Raw genomic sequence first — 9,300 nt, 5'->3', positions numbered from 1 at the left:
AACTTCACACAACAAATCTATACATACATACATACATACATACATACATACATATATATACATGTATGTATGTATATGTATATGTATATATATATACACGTACACACATGCATACATATATCATACATATATCATATATATAACATACATTCATAGATACGTATACGTACATATGGAAACACATGTATGTAAGAAGTATACTTACTACTATTAGCTACCTATGTATGTATGTATGTATGTAAGAACGTGCGTGAGTGAGCACTTGCATGAATATAACACCATCGACCATACTTGCTAATAGAAAGTACTACTCGTATATTACGAACGTTCGTTGAATATTCAATGGACGGCTGAGACTCGCGGGCTTTAATTAACTAATCGACCGCTATAACGTGAACGTCATCGATGTTGATATCAAAGAATCGAGATCTCGGTCTACGTTCTACGTTAAATTATATCTGTATGTATAATTTTCGGTAAGCTCTTATTACATCTATTTATCCCGAGTAATGTATAGGTATGTGTACGTTTGTGTGTATTATATTATGTATATATAGATATATATGTATACATTTACGAGGTGTATAAAATGGCTTGAAAAAAACTTGTACGTTCATTGAAATTTAATAACTTTGTCAACAATGATTATTCCAAGAAGTATAACCGTTGTTCCTTAGATCGTCGATACTTTCTTTTGTATCGTCGACGTTATGGTTTCAATATAAAATACCTTTTTTTTGTTTATAAAAAATACATTACTCCGTTAAATACGAAATTCCTTGTTCTCTCTTAGATTAATACAAATGATTGAAATTATGGTTAAAAATTAATTTACTTAAAATGTACTCCTATTTCTTTCTCTTTCTCTCCTCTCTCTCTTTCTCTCTTTAAATACAAACTATTATAAGATAACGAGGAAATTAAAAAAAAAAAAAAAGAAAAAGAAGAAGAAAAAGAAAATCTACTAAAAATTTATTTTCTAAAAAAATCTATTTTCTAAACAAAAAAGAAAAAGAACGATCACAAAATTCAGATATATTCAATACTACATTAAAGCAATAAAAACTAACAAGAAAATATCGAGAAGAACGATTCATTAAATATTATTCCTAAGTATCGCATTCTCTTATAGATCTCGACATTAATCAACGTATTAGCACTTAGAATTCGAATTCGAATTCGAATTTGAATGAAAACGAAGAATATAGATGCATGAACCCGCATACGTATACACACACACACACCCACAAATATCTACATATACGTAAATATATATAGACGTATATAAGCAAAGGGCAGCTTAACGCTAATTTCGGAGCGTGGGATATCGAATAAGGAGAACGGTGTTGGGAGAATACGTATCGAGGTAGGTAAAAGAAGAAGAAGAAGAAGAAGAAGAAGAAGAAGAAGAAGAAGAAGAAGAAAGACAAGGTGGTGAGGGTGGAGGTGGAGGAGAAGGTTGAGGGTGGGGTATAGTGTCGAGGGAGTAGAAACGAGCGTCACCTGCTCCCCGTCCGTCTTCTTGACCACATCCTTCCTTCTTCTGGACGATTGCGTGCGCCACGAACGTATCGCGAATGCATTACGATGTGTTACGTATACGTTAGTATTAGTGTGCGTGTCTCTCTCTACTCGTCGCACGCGTATCCGTTAAAGCCCTTTCGCTTGACGACGAAGACGAAAACGCAGACGAAGACGAAGACGAAGACGAAGACGAAGACAACGACGACGTCGATTACAAACACACACACCATGGAACGTCCGAAACCTCCGATATTGGATCGCCTTTCATAGGGTTCTCACAGAAGGAGTGCGAAGCTCAGGTGCGACGACCTTGCGCGTGGGGCCTTTTAAAGACTACTCTGCAGGTATTACGCCTCGTTCCTCCCCAACTGGAAGTGGTTTTCCACAGAGAAAAAGTCTACTGGCGCCCTTTAGGCCGACACCGATTCCTTCTCCTCCTCCGTTTCTTCTTCGTATTCTTCTTCGTATTCTTCGTCGTATTCTTCTTCGTATTCTTATTCGTATTCTTCTTCGTATTCTCTTTTTTATTCTTCTTTTTCTATTGGATGAATCGAAAGTTTATCTACATATGTATGTAGATAACTTTTAAGAAAAGTCAATTATTCTTTTTCGAAACTTTTCTAGGCTAAATCCTTTTCTTTCCTTCTAATTTTTGTTTCTTTTTTCTTTTTTCTTTTCTTTTTTCTTTTTTTTTCTTTTCGCTTTGTTTTCAAAGATATGCTTGTAGTTTTACAATCTCGAGAGAAAAAGAAAGGATTGAGGAAGGAGTTATTGATTTTTAAAATCACTTAGGAACTTTTGACCTATCCTGTACGTCTTCTTCTTCTTCGTTTTCTTCTTCCATAGGATAAACCAAAAATTTATATATATATATATATATTATATATATCTTATATATATTATATATATGTATGTACGTGATTTTAAATTTCGAAACTTTCTTAGGCTAATTTTTTCTTTCTCATTTTTTCTTGTTTTCGTTTTTGTTCTTTTTCTCTTCAAGGCTCTTCAGGCTTGTAGTTTTACATTGTCAAAAAAAAAAGGAAAAAAAAAAGAAAAACAGAAAATTGAATTAAAAAATATTCGAGATAGAGCAATTGATTTTTAAAATAGCTTAGGCACTTTTGACCTACCCTGTACCCTACTACTTCTACTTCTTCTGCTTCTTCTTCGTAGTCCCTTAACCATGTGAAAGAGAGAAAAAGAAGGATATAGGGATTCTAAGACGACCTTCTCGCTACGTTAACCCTTTTGGCCCTGAAATTCCTTCTGTGCGATCGAAGTGACAAGAGATATGGTTTCCTACGACCGCGTTGACATTTTTTTTCTTTTTTCGAACGTAGGTAGGTATACTCGGTCGATCAGATTATTACGTAATTGAAATTGTGATACTTAATAAATTAATAAATTACACGATTGAATTAGTTTATTAGTTTTCTATAAAAATTAATCGAAATTGTTGAAAGCTATATCGTAAACTTTCTTTTATCATTTCTACGACATATTATCCGTATAGATATTATTAAAAGTGTTTTATGTAGATTAAAATTACGTTATTATGATTCGTAATTCTTATTCAATAAAGTAAGAAAACACTGAATTAATTGACATTTTGTCGTATTAATGTTATTAAAATTTAATAATAAGAAATAATAAAGCACTTTGGAAAAAAGAAAAAGAATGATAATAAACAATTTTTATAATATTTATTCTTAAATATAATTATGTGTATGTAAGTATAATATGTTAATGCAATAAAGAAAAGTGCGAATAGCGTCGTTTTAAGATGCAAAGTTCCTTTTTATTTAAAAATGCAAATGCGTGAAAATATTTTTATCGTGGAGGTTGGTATTATTTTGATCATATTTTGGTGTCTCCTCGTCGAGGACACAGCACAGCAGACAAACGAGATTCGATCGGTTCGATGACCGCGCGTTTTTTATGCCGATAGCGAGATAATAAGCAAGGGATAAAGGCGCGATAATGATACGAGAATAATTTTCCAAAGTCATGCGGCATCATGAAACAGAAATGGAGATGTATATGGATATATGTATGTATGTATGTATGTATGTATGTATGTATGTATGCTACGTGTGTATTACATCGTTTAATACAATCAGAATAAAATGAAACGAAGAGTGAGATACAGAAATGTAATTGGACACTTTCTAACTGGAATGATCATTCTGAAATGATCCTGAAATGATACTTAATATATATCATTGAAATAGAATAATAATTAAATAATTACGTAGTTATATGTAGGTACCTATTCAATAACAGAAATGATTACGATATTGTGAAGAACTAATTATATTAATAATGATAATAATAATAATAATAATAATAATAATAATAATAATAATAAATAATAATAAATAGATAAATTGGTTTATTTAAAAATATACAGAATATACTTTTAATATAAAATATATAGTATAGTATATATTATAGTAATATAATAATATAAATGATAATGATATATACATGATATAATATATATTATATTCTGTACAGTATAGAATATAAAAATATATGATATACATATATGTATACATACATAATATATATTAATACATAGTAATATATTAATACAACACATAGTGATAATATGATATATAGAATATAAAACTTTTATATATTATTTAACAAATTAATAATAATAACAAATAACAATAAAATTGTTGTTTTCTAATTATTTATGTCATCAAAATTATTTCTTATAATTATATATATATAATATATATATAAGAAAAGAGAAAAAAGAAAGAAAACAATTTTTTTTCTAGAAATCGAAGACAAAAAAATTCAAAAGAGGTTTATAAAATTCGATAAGATACGCCCAATTAAAGACGATATAATTTACGTAGACAAGTTCTACGTATAAATATCGACCGATCGTCCAAAGGGACAAGTCTTATACGAAGGGACATTTTTTTTTCTCCCTCTTTCTTTTTTCTGTTAGACACACACACACACACACACACATCTTTTTCTTTCGAAAGAGGAGTCGAATATAGGTTGCGTTACGAAAGGAGTCAGGCGTAACGATACCTTGAACGTGGAAGAACGAGGAGAAGGAGGAAGAGGAGGAGAAAGAGAAGGAGGAGAAGGAGGAGGTGGAGGAGGAGGTGGAGGAAAAAGTTCGAAGAGCCAAAGGAACGGTGGTTTCCGCTCTCATGCGGTTAGCTGTCATTGGGACATAATTATACGTCAGGTGCCTCGTCCTCGTATCGAACTTATGCGCGCGATCGGTCATATTATAAGTTTCTCTTTTTTCTTCTTCTTCTTCTTCATCATCATCGTCTTTCCTTCTTTAATCCCTTATTTCTTTTTTTTTTTTTTTTTTTTTTTTTTTTTTTTTTTTTTTTTTTTTTTTTTTTCTTTCAAAAAATATATTTTACCGTGCGCATATATACGTACGTACTTGTATATACGTACGTATGTACATATATACGAATTCAGTATAAAAAAATCTACGAAATTTATCTATCTATCTAATTATCTGTCTATCGTTGGCAGATAAAAAAAATAATGATAACATTTATCTATCTATCTATCTATCGTCAGTAGATGAAAAAATAAAGATAAGAAGCTGGTCTGAATGATAATACATGGTTTTTCAGTTAAATCGACAGATGTTCGTGTTGGCATGACTAAATAAGAAAAAAAGGAAAAGAAAGAGAGAGAAAAAATGATGTAACGAACGTCATAAATTTCTTTCTTTCTTTCTTTCTTTCTTTCTTTCTCGTAGTTACTTACCTTACGAAAGATCCTCTTCTTGAAATTCGTCTGAAACTTTCAAACGTCTTCTTTGTTATTACTCTTTGTCCTTTTCCTTAAAAAATCGACTCCTTTGTGAAATATTAAACGTTCTTATCTATTAAATCGAAGTCCTAATGTAAGTATTTCCAAGCTCTCTTTTTCTTCGAGACAGCTCGATTGACAATTTATTATCAAGTTTAAGGATCAAATGGAACACGATCTTTCATATTTCTTTTTTTCTTCTCTTCTTTTCTTTTCTTTTCTTTTTTTTTCTTCTTTATTTACAATCGCTCATACGTGTGTAAGTATTTAAGCATTATATGTAGATGAAAACGAACGATTCGAATACGACGAAATGACGCATCAAAGACATTGCTTTGAATCATACACAGCCTACGTTGCGTAATAATCGAATCATATGGGGGTAGGAAGAGAAAGAGAAGGAAAAGAAGCAATAGGACAGAGGGAGATATCATTCGTCTGTATTTTCAATGGTGTCCTTTAAGCCTAACTTTTATTAGACCGGCTTTCCTTTGTAAATGGTAATCCTTTGTATTCGAGAATATTTGTCTCTCGATTCCAGCGAAATACCACAGAAGGTAAAGGTTACTAAACAAGCGACAATCCTTTTTTAAAGGTACCGAATCTCTTTCCAATACTTTTAGCTACCCAATAGCTACCTAATCTGTATTTCAAAAGATGAATCAGGAGAACGTAAGTATAAAGAACTGATAAAAATGTACATACGTGTGTATATCGAAGCGATATATAGAAGTTCGTTATGTGTCATAAAATCTCTTCCACAAAAAAAAAAGAGGAAAGAAAAAAGAAAAAATAAAAAAAAGATGAAAGAAATTCTTCCAAAGATATACTACTCATTGTTTTATCTTCATTTTCTAAGAGATGATAATTAATTAGAGTTATTTATTAACAATAATGTTCTTCGACGTTTTATACGTTTGTGTAAGAAAGTTTTATCGAAGTAATTTTCTTCGTGTAATACTGTCGTAAGATTCTATTAATTATTTTACAAAGTATTAAAGAGAAATGCCACTATATATATATATATATATATATATATATATATATATAAATTTATTTCAAAGTACTTTGTATTGTGTAATATTACGATAATAATAATAATTAATTACATCTAACATTGAATTATTTATAACATTAATTATAAAAAGATATACAACTATATATACACATACACATAGTGTGTGTGTGTGTGTGTGTATATGTATGTATGTAATAAATCATATATAATTTCAAAAACGTATACACTCATCTAATTATTATTTACAGTATTTATCCGAAATATGATACGAAATATAAAAATGCTAAATATCGATAATGTCACAAAACTGTCCAAGAACATATCTATTTTTCTGTTAATCTTCTTTCACTAGAAAAGAAAAAAGAAAGAAAGAAAAAAAATATACAAGCCCCACACACACACACACACACAATATAATCTATCTATGTTCAAACGAACCATTAGCATATTTACATTTTATCTGGAAAGGTCTATTGGGGTTGGGGAAAAAACTAAAAAAATAAAAAAATAAAGAAAATGAAAAAGAAAAGAAAGAGAGAGAGAGAGAGAGAGAGAGAGAGAGAGAGAGAGAGAGAGAGAGAGAGAGAGTAAGAGTAAGAGTAAGTTTCACAGTGGGACTGATACGTTTTCGTGAGGGCCCCGTTCACTGCCGAAAAATCAAAGAAAACGAACAAGGAGACGGACGGATCGGCAAGACTTTTTGTCACGCTCCAGTTCTCTCATCGAGGCGTACGGGGTTATGGTTCGACTTGTATTTCCGGTGCAGACAGGCGAGAAGGTCGTCTCCTTCGCCGAGACAGAAACCAAAAGAGAGAGAGAGAGAGAGAGAGAGAGAGAGAGAGAGAGAGAGCCAGTACGTCGAGTTTCTTCGCCGTCGAGGCAATTAACGTTCGACGATCCTCCGGACGTTAGGTAGTATGTTCGAGAATACGAGCCTTTTGCTCGGTCCTTTCGTATCCGGCGGGCCTGGTGGTAGGTATGCATCCTGAGCGACGAGGCGAGTCGAGCGAATCGAGCGAACAGTCCAACCAACCAACCAGGCAGCCAGCAAGCAAGCAAGCAAGCAAGTCAGGCTTTTGCAGGTCGCACAGCTGATGTTTTCGCGTGTTTCTCGACAGATGCCCAAGCTACTACCAACACCCACGTAAATTCGAGCTCGTGCTAAAGCTTCTTGTATGTGTGTGAAAAGAGAGAGAGAGAGAGAGAGAGAGAGAGAGAGACAACATGATCATCACATACTACACCCGATTTACAGAATACTCTTAAGAGATGTATTCATCTATATACGTATGTATGTATGTATACATGTATCTATGTATATGTGCGTGCATCCATCGTGCCAAATATATGCCAGGATAGCCCTTAAGCCGATTCCACAATGTTCTAATTGTCCAAAGATTTACGAAGTAACCTTAATCCATTCGTAAATGTGATTAAGAATTTTTTGAAGATAGATCTATATACGTTCATCATATTGATTATTCTCATGTTACGAAAACATCGTTGGACCCTAAATGATTATACTTAAACGCTTCATGGTGGTACTATTCTTTGTACCTAATCTTCGTTCGATAAAAAACACAGGGTTGATAAATAATCACGTTTAGAGATTGGTTGGTTTGTTGTTTATACTAATCCATTCTTTTGCTTTGGTTACTTTTCTCAAAGATAAAAGGTAAAACCGACGATAGGATAGGTTTTATTTCTTTCTTATCTCTTTATTTTCTCTTTCGGAAAGACGTAGTTATACTTACTTACTTACTTCTCGATTGATAATATTACTCTCCCTCCCCCTCATTCTCTCTCGTTCTTTCTCTCTTTCTCTTATTCTTACAAAGAACAGTGATAAGAAAAAGATAAATAAACTCGATCACACGTGCAAGATATGTAGATCCTTGCACTCTGGAACAACACGTGCTACATAGATATGTTAAGCTACCTATAATACTTAATAAGGAGCCGATATCTTGAATATTCTCCTATGTGAACGAGACCTTATCGAAGGTTCACCTATATCGAAGAAATACATACATACATACATACATACATACATACATCGATATATACGTTGGGTGTGAATGTGTCCTCGAGATGGTGCGTCCGAGTTGTGTAAGAGCTCGCAGCAGGACCAGCATATGGCTCTCGGCGAGAAACAGTACCGTACCAACGAATGGTACCGCCTTTTTCTCTCTCTCTCTCTCTCTCTCTCTCTCTCTTTCTCTCTCTCTCTCTTTCTTAAACACATACATACATACTTAAATATGAGACTGACTGAACCAATATATTTCTCTTCTCTTGATACGTACGTATATGTGACTATAGGAAGGGGTTGCACGCGCGATCGCCATCGAAATGACTTCGTCTGTGTAATCGTGCACCTCGTACCAACAAAGTATTAAAGAGACAAAAAGGCAGAGAGAGAAAGAGAGAGAGAGAGAGAGAGAGAGAGAGAGAGAGAGAGAGAAGGGTTGGGAGATGCATCGCGTGTAACTATATCGTGGTTACCCCACCTACACATATTCCTTGTATCGCTATTATAGTCACGTTATAGAATTTGTAAAAGGGATTCTCTCCTCAATATATACATAAAAGTTATATACATATGTGCATATATCGTAGGCCAATCCCTATCGTCCTACGAGTCGATTTTACGATTTACGATCGATCCTTCGAATGTACAGTGTGAGAGAAGTAATAAATAATCTTAATGTATCCTATACGTTGTCTTCTCGTATAAGTTTCTCTCTCTCTCTCTCTCTCTCTCTCTCCTCCTTCTCCTCCTCCTCCTCCTCCTCCTGCTCTCTCTCTCTCTCTCTTTCTTTTTTTTTCTTTGTACAAATCGTATATAAGTACGTGTACTCTTTTATTGCGAGATTGTGATCTTCTTAATTTATTAAAGAGTATAAGGTTATTACGTTATATAATGAAAGAATAACGTAAAATTTATA

This window comes from Vespula pensylvanica, chromosome 16 (assembly GCF_014466175.1).
Source record: "Vespula pensylvanica isolate Volc-1 chromosome 16, ASM1446617v1, whole genome shotgun sequence".
Taxonomy (NCBI): domain Eukaryota; kingdom Metazoa; phylum Arthropoda; class Insecta; order Hymenoptera; family Vespidae; genus Vespula; species Vespula pensylvanica.
Note: the sequence above shows the minus strand (reverse complement) of the source record.